Source organism: Sus scrofa, chromosome 3 (assembly GCF_000003025.6).
Source record: "Sus scrofa isolate TJ Tabasco breed Duroc chromosome 3, Sscrofa11.1, whole genome shotgun sequence".
In the NCBI taxonomy this organism is placed as follows: Eukaryota; Metazoa; Chordata; class Mammalia; order Artiodactyla; family Suidae; genus Sus; species Sus scrofa.
The window spans coordinates 58,117,642-58,132,883 of record NC_010445.4 but is presented as its reverse complement, the minus strand read 5'-3'; positions in this window follow the sequence as shown (position 1 = coordinate 58,132,883).

The window sequence follows — 15,242 nt, the reverse complement described above, 5'->3', positions numbered from 1 at the left end:
GGAGGGGGAGCAGATGGAGGTGGCTCCAGAGTTTTGAGCCTGAAGTACCTAGAATGAGGAAGATGCTGTTAACCCAGAGAGGCAGAAAGAGTGAGTTCAGTTTAGCCATACTAAGTTTTAGGAGCTGTACATCCTTACAGCTAGGAGAAATCCTAGGTGTCTCTCAAGGCAAGAAGAAATCAGAACAAAATGGTAAAATAAATATTATAATGGGTATCAAAGGAATGTTGATATAAAGGACAACATTTTTGGAAATAGGAATGTAAGGACATGTGTTCACTGAGTAGAAGATATCTGACATAATGGGTGGGGGACCTGTTTTAGTAGCGGAGGGCAGCGCTGCTAAGAAGTTCTAGCTGTTCTTCTTCTATAACAAACTGTGGGAAATCTTTCAGAAAATCTTTTTTGAAGCTTCCTGGAAAGTTGAACTGGTCCCTGCCATGTCTGCTCTGTCGTTAGATATAGAATCTGAAATGCCGGAGTTACTTTTCTGATAACTTTTATAAGCACTGCTTGTACACAGAACAGTCTTCTGTGTTCTCTTTTAATGTGGTCAAATGAATCTATTTAAAATTTTTTTCTAATGAATATATTTTAGTATGTAAATTTCTTTCCTCAGGTTAAAAAAATTTGCTAACAATTTTACAGAAAAAAAATCATACATATAAAATAACTTGCTACAGCTCTTTGGCTCTTTCTCCATCTTTATCGGTATACATACATATGATTAAAATGTTCCTTGTGGGACTGGCTGTGAATCATTGAAATGGTGCCTCAGTTGTTTAATGACCACATATTCCAGCATCCCTGTTCATAATGCCCTCCGTAATGTGACCTAGATGTTCTTCTCATCAAGGTACGGAGTTTACTGTCTCCCCTCTTGAATTTTTGGTTGGCCTTGTGATGGGCTTTGATCAAGAGATTGTAGTTTCTGCCCTTGCCCTCTGCAATGTTGCCACCATCATGGGAAGAAGCCTGACTTAGCCTCTTTGCTTTGAGATACCATGTAGGGTGAAAGGCCCACCCTTCAGCCAGCACCAAACTCCAGCCATGTGAATGAAGCCATCTGAGAAGCATCCAGCCCCAGTCAAGCTGCCAGATAACTGCAGTCACATGAGTGATCCCAGGCCAGCTAAACACTGATCAGTTAAACCCAGTCCAAATTGCTAACCCACAGAATTGTGAGCAAATGAAATGGCTGCTTCAAGCCACTAAACTTTAGGTAGTTCATATGGAATAATAGATAACTGATATAATGAGGCATTCCTGTTGTGGCTCAGCAGGGTAAGAACCTGACATAGTGTCCGTGAGGATGCAAGTTCTATTCCTGGCCTCTATCAGTGGGTTAAGGATCTGGCATTGCTGCAAGCTGTGGCGTAGGTTGCAGATGTGTCTTGAATCTGGTGTTGCTGTGGCTGTGAGATAGGCTGGCAGCTGCAGCTCTGATTCGACCCCTAGCCTGGGAACTTGCTTGCTGCAGGTATGGCTGTAAAATAATAATAATAATAATAATAATAATAATAATAATATGGGTACATAATATTCACATCCTAATTTTGAAATTATCACTATTTTGAATATAATGTTTTATGTATTTGAACAAATTGCAAAATAATTTGAAATTCCTGGACACAATTCTCTTGTAGTCCTTTACCACAGTCTACTTAAGCTTTTCCTAATAATTGGACATTTGGTCTGTACACAGTTTTCTGTTTTTATGGATGATACTGTTCTAAACATCTTTTTACAAGTGGTTTCTAAATGTTTCCATGTTATTTTCTTAGGAATTTTTTTTCTTTTTTTGGTTACACCTGTGGCATGCAAAAGTTCCCAGTTCAGGAATAAAAACCCATACCACAGCAGTGATCCAAGCTGCTGCAGTGACAACACTGGATCCTTAACCCACTGCACCACAAGAGAACTCCAGGAATTTTTTTTTTTTAAACAAAAGGTGGAATTAGGGGGTGAAATGATGTCAAATATTTATTCTCATTACATATTGCCTAACTGCTTCCCAAAAGATTGTTATCAATTTATAGTGCAGCCAGCAATATAGCTGTTTCCCCATATACACTTAGAAAATTTTGTAAATATTTAGGAGTTTTAAAATTAAGATGTAACATGTATACAATAAAGTATGCAAACTTTAACTGTGTAACTTGATTAATAGTTACAGAGATGGATAAATAGAAAGATAGATACTAGACAGATATAGATATAGTTAAAGAGATAGACTCCCTGAATCACCCCAGATGATGATCTGGAACACTTTCAGCTCCCCAGAAATTTCTCCTGTGCTCCTTTCCAGTCAACACCACCCCCAAAAGTAACCAGATTCTGATTTCCATAACCATAAATATGTTTTGTCCAATCTTTTTTTTTTTTTTTTTTTTTTTTTAGGTCCGCACTTGTGGCATATGAAGTTCCCAGGCTAGGGGTTGAATTGGAGCTGCAGCTGCCAGCCTACACCACAGCCATGGCAGCACTGGATCCGAGCCATGTCTGTGACCTACACCACAGCTCGTGGCAATGCCAGATCCTTTAACCCACTGAGTGAGGTCAGGGATTGAACCCACATCCTCATGAATACTAGTTGGGTTCTTAACCCACTGTGCCACAATGGGAACTCCTGGAATCATGCAGATTGTACTCCTGTGTGTCTATCTTCTTTTGCTCATCATTACATCTGTGAAATTGATACATATTCTTGTGTGTGACAGAGGCTAATTCTTTTTTATTTGTAATGTTATTCCTTGAATCTGTCACAATTTCTTTATTCGTTTTTCATTTGATAAACATTTAAGTAATTTCAGTTTGATGATGTTAAACAAAGTGCTTGAAACTTTTCCCACTTATTTTAATAGTTCAACAGATGTGGGTTGATATCTCAGATGTATTTCAATTTCTTTAATTATTGTTGTGGTATAACAGGGGAGGGACTAGAAATGAGTCTGAATGAATGAACAGGGCTAGAGTATGAGGGACTTGGAGAGACATGCTCAGGAACTTGAACTTTGCGGCATGGACAGAGGGAAGTCACTGAGGGATCTGAAGCAAGAGAGGGAACTTATCAATCTTGCATTTTAGAAAAATGACTTTGGCGGTAGAGAAGAAATAGATGGTTTGAGGGAAAGCTTAGAGGTAGATTTCTAGGCAGAAGACTATGACACTAGCACAAGTGAGAGATGAATTGGGCCTGAACTAATCTAGCAGCAATAGCAGTTTGTATTGATATTCTGGGCATGAGAAAGTGGGAGGAGCTAACTGCTAGGAAACTAGGTTGGCGGTAGATGCATTGACTAAGACAAGGAATACAAATGGGCAGTGGGAGAAGAGAGCATCCTAGGAAAGATGAGTTCATTTTGGATTTGTTGAATTTGAGCTATTTGTGGAAAAAATATGAGTGGGGAGAACTATTTGTCAGTTGGGTACATAGGTCTGGAGTTCTGGAAGTGGTCCTCCTAGAGGTGGAGACTTGGGAGATCACCAGCACATAGGCAGAAGAAGAGCCTGGAAAGTAGATAGGGTTAGCTAGGATACTCATTGAGGTGGAGGGGTGGGTAATGGGAAGGGAATCCAAAGAAGAAGCCTGCAGAAGAGCAGCTCAAGATAAATGGGAAAGATGTGGTTCTTCAAAAGGAGGGTACCTACAGAGAGGTCAGTGAGATACGGACTGCATGGTAACTTCTGGATTTGGAAACTAGGTCGTTGGGGAGTTTGCTATAGCAGCAGCTTCAAAAGAGTGTTAGCAGTGGGCTCCAGATTGCTGCTCCAGAGCTGAGAAAACAGTTGTTAGTAATTAGACTTAATTTTTGAAAAATTTAGTTGCAGATAAGAAAGATGACAGACATATGAAAGCCAAGGTCAGTTTTTGAAATTGACAGAGATCTGAGAATGTTTACAGGCTATCAAGAACAAGAAATTGGGAGTTCCCACTATGGCAGAGCACATTAAGGATCCAGTCTAGTCTCTATGACAGCGTGGGTTCGATCCTCAGCCTGGGAATTCCCATATATGGCCATTAAAAAAAAAAAGCAAGAAATTGAAGACACATGAGAGGGAGGCAATACTTGATGAAACAGGATCATGGAATTGGGAATAGGAAATGGAGATTATATGTAGAGACAGAGAGATTGGATAGGAAGAGAGACAGATTGAAGGAAGAGCAGTAAGACCCTCTCCCCTCAAAGAGTCAATCATCAAGTTGAGAGACACCACCTTGCTTGGTGATGTGGTTTGTCCCAGAAGATTTCAGCAACACAGGTATGGGTGGAATGCTGGATTCTCTTATGGTTGATCACTATGATAATTTCTAGTTTTTCAATGTTTTAATTAATGGCAAAAAGTCATTTTTTATTAGTTCTCTTTCTCTTAAAAATATAATATTACTAATATATTTGAATTCCTGATCTCACTTCCCTCCCTTTTTACTTTGAGGTAACTACTGTCCTAAGGTGGCAATATGTCATTCCCAAACAGCTAATGTATTTTCATTTAGAAGGTATTATCCATAACTAAATTACAACATTATTTTACGGGTTTTGAGGACTTTTTTTTGGCTGTACCTGTGGCATGCAAAAATTCCAGGGCCAGGGATTGAACCCATGCCAGAGCAGTGAGCCGAGACACTGCAATGAAAACATTGGGTCCCTAACCCATTGCACCACCTGGGAACTCTGAGCCAAGAATATAAGACTTTTAATAAATTGATTTCATACTGTATTTATCTTTTTGCAACTTGCTTCTTTTACTCATTATTAATGAGATTTATCTGTATTGATCCATGTGAATGAAATTAGCTCTGATTACACTCCCTAATACCATACACAAAAATAAACTCAAAATGATTAAAGACATAAATATAAGACCAGATACTATAAAACTCTTAGAGAAAAACACAGGCCTAACACTCTCTGACATAAACCACAGCAATATCTTCTCAGATCTACCTCCTAGAGTAATGACAATAAAAACAAAAATAAACAAGTGGGACCTAATTATACTTAAAGATTTCTGCACAGCAAAGGAAACCATAAACTAACAACTCACAAAATGGGAGAAAATAATTGGAAATGAAATGACAGACAATGGATTAATCTCCAAAATATATAAACACCTCCTGCAGCTCAATAACAAAAACAAACAAACAAACAACCCCATCAAAAAAATGGGCACAAGATCTAAACAGACAGTTCTCTAAGAAGACAGACAGATGGCCAAAAAACACATGAAAGGATGTTCAACATTGCTAATTATTAGAGAAATGTAAATCAAAACTACTATCACAGGTGTGGCTCAGACCTGGTTTTGCTGTGGCTGTGGTGTAGGCCAGCAGCTGCAGTTTGGATTCAAGCCCTGGCCTGGGAACTTCCATATGCTGTGAGTGTGGCCCTAAAAAAAAAGACCAAAAAAAAAAAAAAAAAAGATTAATGGACTTGACTTTTGGCCAACATGGAGTAATGGGAAATGGATTTACTGCCTCCCCCCCCCCCGCCACATACACATACCTGAAATAACAACAAAACCAGCCAGAATGGTCATCATCAAAAAGTCTACAAATGATAAATGTTGGAGAGGATATGGAGGAAAGGGAACCCTCTTACACTGTTGATAGGAATGTAAATTGGTGCAACCACCATGGAAAACAGTATGGAGTATCCTCAAAAAACTAAAAACATAATTATCATTTGATCCAGCAATCCAATTCCTGGGTATCTCGTCAGGGAAATCCATGACTTGAAAAGATATATGTATTCCAAAGTTCATTGCAGCACTATATACAATAGCCAAGACATGGAAGCAACCAAAATGTCCATTGACAGAGGAATGGATAAAGAAGATGTGGTACATATACACAATGGAATATTACTCAGCCATAAAAAGAAATGGAACAATGGCACTTGTAGCAATGTGTATGAACCTAGAAATTGTCATGCTAAGTGAAGTTAGACAGTGAGACACCAATGTCACATCCCATCATTTATATTGTAATCTAAAAGGATAAAAAGAACTTCTTTGCAGAACAGATTCTGACTCACAGCCTTTGAAAAACTTATGGTTATCAAAGGAGACAGGTTGGGGGTGGGGGGATGGGCTGAGGGTTTACGAAGGAAATGCTGTAAAATTGGGTTGTGATGATCATTGTACAACTACAAATGTAGTAAAATTCATTGAGTTTTTTTTAAAAAAGAAACAAACTCATGGGCTTGGAGAACAGACTTGTGGTTGCCGTGGGGGAGAGGGAGGGGAGGGAGTGGGATGCACTGGGAGTTTGGGGTTAGTCCTCATGTATGCTAGTCAGATTTGTTAACCACTAAGCGATGATAAGAACTCTGAAAATAGTTATTTTTAACATAATGTTTGTCATTTATTCATGTTAGTATGTTTATATATATGTATAAATATATAATTCTCTGTATAATTTAAGCTTAAGATTATTATGTAGTTCTTATAAAAGATTAATGGGGAGTTCCCATTGTGGCTCAGTGGTAACAAATCTACTAGTATCCATGAGCACTTCGGTTTGATCCCTGGCCCTGCTCAGTGAGTTAAGGATCTGGCATTGCCATGAGCTGTAGTGTAGGTCACAGGTGTGGCTCAGACCTGGTTTTGCTGTGGCTGTGGTGTAGGCCAGCAGCTGCAGTTTGGATTCAAGCCCTGGCCTGGGAACTTCCATATGCTGTGAGTGTGGCCCTAAAAAAAAGACCAAAAAAAAAAAAAAAAAGATTAATGGACTTGACTTTTGGTCAACATGGAGTAATGGGAAATGGATTTACCGCCTCCCCCCCCCCCCCACATACACATACCTGAAATAACAACAAAACCAGACAAAGTATTTTAAACAATAATTTTCAACACTGCACTTTGGCAATGAAAGAAGGTGATTCCTGAGAGATAAGAAACAAATGAGGTAGGCTGTATAACTGTTCCAGATTTCTGCATTTAGAGTGTTTCCAGTCTATAGCATTGGAAGCAGGGATCTCAAGTGGAGTCACTGGACTCCCTGGATGTAGAAAATGAACAGAGTCTGGAGAGACCAAGATGGCTATTCATCATAGGATAGAGTACCATAGATATTAAAAAAGAGAGAGAGAGAGAGAGAACTCTGAAGATCTATAGAGGGTCCCCCTTGAGTATTGAGCAAAGTACTAATCAGGGCATATGTGTAAGGGAATTACTCAAGGTTTGGGAATTAACCATCTGAAAGGATCAGAGGAAAACACACAGAGCCAGGAATAGGGCTTTTTCCCATTAGCCAAATTGAATAGCCTCATAATTTATGATGCATTGGGTAGAGTACTCAAAATGATCTTACCTCAGTAATAATAGATAATTAACCCTTGACTAAACATGGCTTTGATCTCACCTAACAATTGTAAAAAAGACCTGGAAGGATCAAAGTGTTTCCAATTATCTTAACTGCATTCCAGAACAATGCTCAAGAATATTCATAGGAATAAAAATAGCCACCTTCCAACAAGAGAAAATTAACAATATATGGCATCAAATCAAAGATTACAAGACATACAAAGAAACAAGAAAATATAACCCATAATGAGGACTGAATCAATAAATCAAAACTAAATCAGAACTGGGCTGCCCTGGTGGCTTAGCAGGTTAAGTATCATGCAGTGGCTTGGGCCACGGCTGTGGCATCAGTTCAGTCCCTGGCCTGTGAGCTTCTGCATGCGATGGGTGCAGCCAAAAAACAAAACAAAACAACCCCCTCAGAACTTATACAGCTGTTAAATTAGTGATCAATGACATTAAAAGTTATTATAATTGTATTCCATATAACCAAAAACTTTAGTAGAAACATAAAATACATTTAAAAAAATCACCTAATTGAATTTATAGTGATGAATACTATAGTATAGTATATACTATGCTATACACTATTTATATACACACATACACACATAGTATATAGTATAGTATGAAAAATATATTGGATTTCATTAATAATGGATTATAAATGACATAGAAAAGATTAGTGAACATGAAGACATAGCAATAGAAACTATCTAAATTGAAGCATAGATTTAAAAAATAATTCAAGAAAAAAGCAATAGAAAAATCAGTGATCTTTGGGGGCAACTTCAAGTAGCCTAATATAAATATAATTGGAATCTTCAATAGATGTAGCATTGGGTTTTGCAAAATATTTGAAGAAGCAATGGTCAAACTTTTTTTCATATTTGATCAAAATTACAAATTCAAAGATAAGTAGCTTGACAAATCCCGAGCACAAGAAATATAGCAAAAACTACACCAAGGTACATCATTATCAGTTTACAAAAAAAAAAAAAAAAATGATAAAAGAGACCGGAGAAATGGTAAAACTTACGTAGAAAGGAACAAAGAAACATCAGATTTCTCTTTGGAAACAATGCAAGTTAGAATTATGAGTTGAATAGCCTCATAATTTATGATGCATTGGGTAGAGTACTCAAGTTAGATGGCAGAGAACAGCATGCAAGTTAGATGGCAGAGAACAGCATGCTTAAAATACTGAAAGAAAAAAATCTGTCAGTCTAGAATTCTATACCCAACAATTATATACATTTCAAAAACAAGGCAATTATGAAAATTTTTCATATGTATAGAAAATGAAAGGATTCATCACCAGCAGACATAGCCTAAAGTAAATGTTAAAGGAATTCCTTGAGACAGAAAGAAAAGTACATCAGATGGAAGTATAGATCTATGTAAAGGAATGAAAAACACTGGAAATAGTAAAAATATGGGTAAATATTTTCCTTTTTTTCTCTAAATATCTTTAAAAGACCAGCTGACTGTTCAAGAAATATAAGAGCAATTATGTATTGTGGGGTTTCTAACACATGTATAACTCTTAATACATAACAACAGCATAAAAGTCAAGAGGTAAGAAATAGAAGTATACTATTATAAGGTTAGTATACTATATATAAGGTGGCATAATATTACTTCAAGGTAGATTGTGATACACTAAAGAAAATATACTATAAACATTAAATCAACCACTGAACAAAAAACTAATAGTCAATAACCAACATGTGATATAAAAAGGAATCATAAAATATACTCAATCCAAAGAAAATGAAGAACAAAATACATATGGGACAATTAGTACAGCCAGTGTAATTAGGCAAGGAAAAAAAATAGAGTAAATCCAGATTGAAAAGAAAAGAGTAAAACTGCTGTTATTTGCAGACAAGATGATCGCATAGGAAATCCAATGGAATTTACAAAAGATGTTAGAAGTGATAAAGTGATTAGAGGTCTAGTTAAGCAAGGTTGTAGGATATAAGGTCAATATACAAAATTCAATTCTATTTCCATAGGTCAAATAACAACTGGAAGCTGGAAAAAATTTAAAAGGCCACTAATAATAGCATAAAAATATGAACCAGTGGTAAACCTGAAAAAAAATGTACTAGAGCTGTATTCTAAAACCTATAAAATGTTACTGAAAAAATAAAGAAGACCTAAATAAAGGAAGAGATATATCCTGTTCATGGGTTTGGAAGACTTAATGTTGTTAAAATGCCAACTGTCCCCAAATTGATTTATATATTTAATGCAATCACAACAAAAATCCCAATAGGCTTTTCTGGTAAATGTTGACAAGCTGATTATGAAATTCATATGGAAATACGAAGTATCTAGAAGGCCAAAACAAATCTGTGAAAGGTGAACAAAGTTGAACATTCACTACTTGGATTAAAGACATTGTAAAATTATAGTAATCTAGACAATATGGAATTGGCATAAAGATTGACAAATAGACGAATGGAAAGAAACCAGAGCCCAGAAATAGACTCACACATATATAGACAACTGATTTTTTACAAACGTCAAAAAAAATTCCATTTCTTTTTAACAAATTTTGCTTGAACAATCAGATATCCAAGTGTAAAAAAAAAGAGGAAAATAAAATGAACTTTGATCCATAACTCACACTACATAGAAAAACTGAAGTTAGTTTATAGAATTAAATATAGAACCTAAAACTATAAATCTTCTATAAGAAAATCTTGTGATTTGGGGTTAGGCAAAGATTCATAGAAACAACACCAAAAGAACAATCCATAGAGGAAAAAAATTGACTTTATCAAAATCAAGAACTCCTGCCCTTTGAAAACCCCTGGTAAGAAAATGAAAACAGAAGAAACAGTCTTGGAGCAATATTTGATAAAAGACTTGGGTCCAGGATATATAATACTCTTAAAACCACTAATTTTTCTTTCTTTTTTTAAAGGCCAAACCTGTGGCATATGGAAATTCCTGGGCTAGGGGTCAAATCAGAGCTGCAGCTGCTGGCCTATACCACAGCCATAGCAATGCCAGATCTGAGCCATGTCTGTGACCTACTCCACAGCTCATGGCAATGTTGGATCCTTAACCCACTGAGTGAGGCCAGGGACTGAATCCATATCCTTATGGATACTAGTTGGGCTTTGAACCCGTTGATCTACAATGGGAACTTATAAAAATTTTTTAAAAATCTGATAACCCAATAAAAAATTGGCAAAAAAAAGACACTTTACTATAGAAGGTACACAAACGCCGAATAAGCTTAGGAAATGATGGTCAAAAATCATTAGCATTAGGGATATGCAAATTTAAAACCACATTGAGATATAGCAATGCCCCAATTACAATGTGTTTAATTAAAAAAACTGTCAGGAGTTCCCGGGTGGCTTAGAGGTTAAGGATTTGGCATTGTCACTGCTGTGGCTTAGGTTCCATCTCTGGCTAGGAATTTCTGCATGCCATGGGCGTGAGAAGGAAAAAAAAAAGACCGTCCCTACCAAGTGTTGGCAATGATGTGGAGAAGCTGTAACTCTTACATTCTGCTGGTAAGGATGAAAAATGCTACATCCATTTTGAAAAACCATTTGTCAGTTTCTTAAAATTTAAGCATACGCTTACCATATAACCTAGCTGTTCTGTTCCTAGGCATTTACCCAAGAGGAATTAAAGTATATATACATACAATGACTTGTGCACAAATATTCATACCAGCTTTATTTATAATAGCCTCAAAGTAGAAACAACCCAAATGTCCATCAACAGGTGAATGGATAAGCAAATTGTGGTATATCCATACAATAGAATACTACTGAGCAACAAAAATGAATGAACTATTCATACATGCTATAACATAGATGAATGTCAAAATAATTATGCTAAGAGGTCAGGCAAAAAGAGTACACACTATGTAAAACTCTAGAAAATGAAAAGTAATTTTTAATGACAGAAAGTAGATGATGTGGATGGGCAGGAGGAAGGGCAGTGCAGGAAGATATTACCAAGGGGCTCAAGGAACATTTTGAGAGGGGTGGATGTACTCATTGTGTGGATTTAGTAATGTTTTCATGGGTGTATACATATGTCAAGTATTGACAAATTTTGCACTTTAAATATGTGCTGTTTATTGTATATTAAGTATACCTCAAAACAGCTAATTTAAAAATCCACTATTATACCATGTATTTCTTCCCCGAAGAAAATCTTTTTAAAAAAATAAGATTTTACAATTTTCTGTTATGGTTAGTTACTTTAAAAAGTTATTTTTAATTGTATAAAGTCATTTATAGAATTGTTACTCTTTTAAAAAAATTTATTGGGGTAAACTTGACTCACAATGTTGTATTAATTTCAGGTATACAGCAAAGTGAATCAGAAAATCAAAGTGAATATATATATCTACTATTTTCTCCCATATAGGTTATTACCAACTACTGAGTAGATTTTCCTGTGCCATACAGTAGGTTCTTACTAATTATCTACACTATTTATACAGTGGTGTGTATATGCTACTTCTATCCTCCCAAATCCTCTCTCTACCCAATGGTTTCTCCTATGGCAACCATAAGACTGGTTTGAAATATATGAGTTTGTTTCTATTCTACAAACAAGTTGCCTTGTATCATTTTAAAATTAGATTCTGCATCTAAGTGATCTATTTGTCTTTATCATACTTCACTCAGTATGATAATCTTGAGGTTTATCGATGTTGGTGCAAAAGTCATCATTTCATTCTTTTTTATAGCTGAGTAATATTTCCACTCTACATATGTACCACAACTTCTTTATCTATTCCTCTGTTGATGGACATTTAGGTTGCTTCTATATCTTGGCTATCGTGAATAGAGCTGCAATGAACATGCTAATGTATATTTTTGAATTATGGTTTTCTCCAGATATAGGCCAAGGAGTGGGATTTGATGGATCATATGGAAGTTTTTTTTGGGTTTTGTTTGTTTGTTTGTCTTTTTGCCTTTTCTAGGGCCGCTTCCCGCGGCACTTGGAGGTTCCCAGGCTAGGGATCGAATCAGAGCTGTAGCCGCTAGCCCACACCAGAACCACAGCAACACAGGATCTGAGCTGTGTCTGCAACCTATACCACAGCTCATGGCAACGCCAGATCCTTAACCCTGAGCAAGGCCAGGGATCAAACCCACAACCTCATGGTTCCTAGTCAGATTCATTAACCACTGAGCCACTACGGGAACTCCCACGTGGCAATTTTTTAAGGAAATTCCATACTGTCCTCCATAGTGGTTGTACCAATTTACATTCCCACCAACAGTGTAGGAGGATTCCCTTTTCCCTAACTCTCTAGCATTTATTGTTTGTAGACTTTTTTTTTTTTTGTCTTTTTGTCTTTTGTTGTTGTTGCTATTTCTTGGGCCACTCCCGCGGCATATGGAGGTTCCCAGGCTAGGGGTCGAATCGGAGCTGTAGCCACCGGCCTACGCCAGAGCCACAGCAACGCAGGATCCGAGCCGCGTCTGCAACCTACACCACAGCTCACGGCAACGCCGGATCATTAACCCACTGAGCAAGGGCAGGGACCGAACCCGCAACCTCATGGTTCCTAGTCGGATTCGTTAACCACTGCGCCACGACGGGAACTCCTATTTGTAGACTTTTTGATGATGGCCATTCTGATTCATGTGAGGTGATATCTCATAGATTTTTTAAATATGTTTTTTAACTCAATAAATTTTATATTTATAGTGTACAACGATCATCACAATCCAATTTTATAGCATTTCCATCCCAAACCCCAAGCCCATCCCTCCTCCTACAACCTGTCTCCTTGGTAACCATAGCTTTTCAAAGTCTGTGAATCAGTATCTGTTCTGCAAAGAAGTTCATTTTATCATTTTTTTAGATTACACATATAAGTGAAAGCATCTGATGTTTGTGTCTGTCTGACTAACTTCACTTAGCAGGATAATGTCTAGGCCCCTCCATGTTGCCACAAAAGCCATTATTTCATTCCTTTTTATGGCTAAGTAATATTCCATTGTGTATATGTACCACATCTTCTTTATTCACTCCTCTGTCTATGGACATTTAGGTTGCTTCCATGTCTTGGCTATTGTATATTGTTCTGCAAAGTCATGGTTTTCTCTGACTAGATACCCAGGAATGGGATTGCTGAATCAAATGGTAATTCTCGAGTTCCCATCGTGGTGCGGTGGAAACAAATTCGACTAGGAACCATGAGGTTGCAGGTTCGATCCCTGACCTTGCTCAGGGGGTTAAGGATCCGGTGTTGCCATAAGTTGTGGTGCAGGTCACAGATGCAGCTTGGATCTGGCATTGCTGTGGCTCTGGCATAGGCTGGCAGCTGTGGCTCCGATTAGACCCCTAGCCTAGGAACCTCTATATACCACAGCTGGAACCCTAAAAAGACAAAAAAAAAAAAAAAAAAAAAGGTAATTCTGTTTTCAGTCTTTTGAGGAATCTCTATACTGTTTTCCATAGTGGTTGCACCAATTTACATTCCTACCAACAGTGTAAGAGGGCTCCCTTTTCTCCACATCCCCTCCAGCATTCATTCTTTGCAGACTTCTTGATGATGGCCATTCTGGCTGGTGTAAGGTGGTATCATTGCAGTTTTGATTTGCATTTCTTTAACAATTAGTGATGTTGAACATCTTTTCTTTTTCTTTTTCTTTTTTTTTTTTTTTTGGCCATCTGTCTATCTTCTTTGGAGAAATGTCTGTTTAGATCTTCTGTTAATTTTTTGATTGGATAGTATGGGGTTTTTTGTTTGTTTGTTTTTTGGTCTTATCTTTTTAGGACTGCACCCATGGCATTTGGAGGTTCCCAGGCTAGGGAGTCCAATTGGAGTTATAGCCGCCAGCCTATGCCAGAGCCACAGCAAAATAGGATCTGGGCCTCATCTGCGACCTAAACCACAGCTCACAGGAATGCTGGGTCCTTAACCCACTGAGTGAGGCCAGAGATTGAACCCATGTCCTCATGGATGCTAGTTGGATTTGCTAACCACTGAGCCATGATGGGAACTCCAGTTGTACTTTTTTTGATATAAAGATACATGAGATGTTTAGATATCTTGGAGATTAATCCCTTGCTGTTTGCTTCAATTGCAAAGATTTTCTCCCATTCTGTGGATTGTCTTTTTCAAAAAAATGATTTCCTTTGCTGTGCAAAAGCCTTTAAGTTTAATTAGGCCCTATTTGTTTATTTTTGTTTTCACCTCAAGGAAGTGAACCAAAGAATATATTGCTGTGGGATGGACTGGGAGTTTGGGGTTAATAGATAAAAACTATTACGTAAGCACAGGGAACTATATCCAGTGTCCTAGGATAGACTGTGATGGAAAATAATATTTTTTTAATTTTTTATTAAGAATTTATTAATACTTTCTTTCTTTTTAGGGCCACACCCGCACATATGGAGGGTCCCAGGCTAGGGGTCAAATCAGAGCTGTATTAGCCAGTCACAGCCACAGTAACATGGGATCTGAGCTGTGTCTGCGACCCACACCACAGCCACAGCAACGCCGGATCCTTAACCCACAGAGCAAGGCCAGGGATTGAACCTGCAACCTCATGGTTCCTAGTCAGATTTGTTAACCACTGAGCCACGACAGGAACTCCTATAATTGATATTCTTTATGCTTATTGTGTAGTTCCTTTTAAAAATTTTTAACTGCATCTGCAGCATATGGAAGTTCCTGGGCCAGGGATTGAACCTGAGACACAGCAGTGACCCAAACCACTGCGGTGACAATGCCACTTCCTTAACCTGCTGTGCCACAGGAGAACTTCAGTCATGTAGTTCTTATAAAGGATTCATGTGAGTCTTTTCATTTGAAAGTACATTTATAGATTTTTTTATCAGTTACATTTTAGATTAAGATCTTTTTAAATTTTCTTCCTTGGATAAAGGAAGAAAAAGGACGATAAAAAGGATAAAAAGACCTTTCCCCT